General features: G+C 55.3%; 2 non-coding genes across 2 annotated transcripts; both read left to right on the top strand.

Moving 5' to 3' along the window:
• The first annotated feature begins 931 nt into the window (after positions 1-931).
• TRNAL-CAA (transfer RNA leucine (anticodon CAA)) lies at positions 932-1,043 on the top strand. The gene is made up of 2 exons: positions 932-969; positions 998-1,043. It is a non-coding gene; the product is annotated as a tRNA-Leu (tRNA).
• Positions 1,044-2,373: 1,330 nt separating this feature from the next.
• Positions 2,374-2,446, top strand: TRNAV-AAC (transfer RNA valine (anticodon AAC)). Its single transcript has one exon. It is a non-coding gene; the product is annotated as a tRNA-Val (tRNA).
• The last annotated feature ends 54 nt before the right edge of the window (positions 2,447-2,500 follow it).

The raw sequence follows: 2,500 nt of genomic DNA, 5'->3' as shown, positions 1-2,500 counted from the left end.
GTGAGGTAAGCAGACCACCCCCTCCCCCTCACTGCTCTCTGCATGCGGTGGCTCGTTGGTCTAGGGGTATGATTCTCGCTTAGGGTGCGAGAGGTCCCTGGTTCAAATCCCGGACGAGCCCTTTTTTTTGGAGCGCCGAAAACAAAAAACACAGAGTCCCCAATTCCCCCCCAAAAATAGTTTGTGCGTGACCGTATCTGGTTCGATGCCCGTCGCCAATGGTTGGCTGCTTTTAAGCCCATGGCCCAAGAGGCAGTGTTGGAAATTCCCCCTCCTTTGTAATCATGCGCTGGCGGCGAGCTGATGTATAAAGGTTTGGACATGCCTTCTGGGTGGGGACTGCCATGGCTCGCGCCACTGTTGCATCCAGCTTGGTCTTTTGTATGTGTCTGCAGCCTGTGTGTGAGGTGCTGTGAGTGCTGCCATGTAGGTCCGGCGCAGGCTTGCGCCAAACTTTCACGTTGGTGTGTGCCACCTGGCAGGTACCAGCGGGCCCCATGAGACATCAGTGCCACAAAGCCTTTCAACTGAAAGCTGTCCCAGCACACTAGAGCGCAGCCTACCAGAGCTGTTTCTGTAGTGTAGTGGTTATCACATTCGCCTAACACGTGAAAGGTCCCCGGTTCGAGACAGGGCAGAAACATGGTGCTGGTTTCTTTTTATTTCCACAATGTCAATCGGACACATTTGACCGCATGCAGGTTTCGACAGGTATGGACAGGCCGGCACTACGCCATGAGTGATCTGAGGCCAGCCCTTATTTGCACCCTGCAAACTGTCCACTGGCTCCATCAGTGGGTTTTTCCTGCCATCCCTGGGTCCTTAAGTGAGTGTTTGGGTACTTTTGATGCAGAGATCGGGGCATGAAAACCGGCGCTGGCACCTGGCGACATTGGGTACTGAAGAATCTTTCCCAATCCTGCCCATAGCTGTCAGGGTGGCCGAGTGGTCTAAGGCGCCAGACTCAAGAGGCGCAGCTCTTCCCTGCATCTGGGTGTTCTGGTCTCCGATTGGAGGCGTGGGTTCAAATCCCACTCCTGACAAGCCAGGCTCATTTTTTTGAGCACATTTCAGAGTGTAAGGCTTGCGGAAAACCTCGTGGGGGCCCCCGAATGCAGCGCCCGGCAAGCCTCCCTGTTCTCTTCTGCTGCCTTGCAACTGGAGCTGTCTGCCAGAGACGCCGGAGGCACACCTGCCCTTAAACCCCCACTGGCCCACGGCTGCAAAACCTGCATTTTCTAGTGGCTGGCTTGGTGGCATATGTCACTGAGCCCAGTCTACTCAGGAAGTGAAAAAAGTCCCCTTCACAGTTGGAGAAAGTGCTCTCCTGCCACCTGTCGGTCGTTGAAGGCACCACACCTCAGCAAAATAAAAATAAAAAAACAGACATGCTGAGTTCGGGGGATGTAAAGGTATTTACATAGCAAGAACAAGGGGCTGTTGGGAGATGACAGAATCCATGCTGCCCCAGAGTTCTCTTCTGAAATTCGCAGGAATCCAGAGGTTGGAGCGGGCTGAGGGAGTGCGCCTTCTTGCCTCTGTCGGCTTTCAAGACACATCCTCCTGCTGGGAAGCTGCCCACCCTGAGCAGCACAGGTTTGCGCTCTAGGCCGGTCGGCCACATATATCTCGCCTGATCGAGCCCGATCGAGCGGCAGCAGATGGCCTTTGGCCAGCGAAGGCTGCCGCTCTTCTTCTTGTTTCTCTGCTTGAGAGGCAGCTCAGTCCTCTGCGCTTGCGCCAGGGGCAGGCCACGTGACACGCAGGGGTCAGGCCGTGGAGAGACTGGGGCATGGCGCCAAGTGAGGTAAGCAGACCGCCCCCCTCCCCCTCACTGCTCTCTGCATGCGGTGGCTCGTTGGTCTAGGGGTATGATTCTCGCTTAGGGTGCGAGAGGTCCCGGGTTCAAATCCCAGACGAGCCCTTTTTTTTGGAGCGCCGAAAACAAAAAACACAGAGTCCCCAATTCCCCCCCAAAAATAGTTTGTGCGTGACCGTATCTGGTTCGATGCCCGTCGCCAATGGTTGGCTGCTTTTAAGCCCATGGCCCAAGAGGCAGTGTTGGAAATTCCCCCTCCTTTGTAATGATGCGCTGGCGGCGAGCTGATGTATAAAGGTTTGGACATGCCTTCTGGGTGGGGACTGCCATGGCTCGCGCCACTGTTGCATCCAGCTTGGTCTTTTGTATGTGTCTGCAGCCTGTGTGTGAGGTGCTGTGAGTGCTGCCATGTAGGTCCGGCGCAGGCTTGCGCCAAACTTTCACGTTGGTGTGTGCCACCTGGCAGGTACCAGCGGGCCCCATGAGACATCAGTGCCACAAAGCCTTTCAGCTGAAAGCTGTCCCAGCACACTAGAGCGCAGCCTACCAGAGCTGTTTCTGTAGTGTAGTGGTTATCACATTCGCCTAACACACGAAAGGTCCCCGGTTCGAGACCGGGCAGAAACATGGTGCTGGTTTCTTTTTATTTCCACAATGTCAATCGGACACATTTGACCGCAT

This window comes from Ambystoma mexicanum, chromosome 2q (genome assembly GCF_040938575.1).
Source record: "Ambystoma mexicanum isolate Mex_15411 chromosome 2q, UKY_AmexF1_1, whole genome shotgun sequence".
In the NCBI taxonomy this organism is placed as follows: domain Eukaryota; kingdom Metazoa; phylum Chordata; class Amphibia; order Caudata; family Ambystomatidae; genus Ambystoma; species Ambystoma mexicanum.
This window is presented reverse-complemented; position numbering and strand designations above follow the sequence as displayed.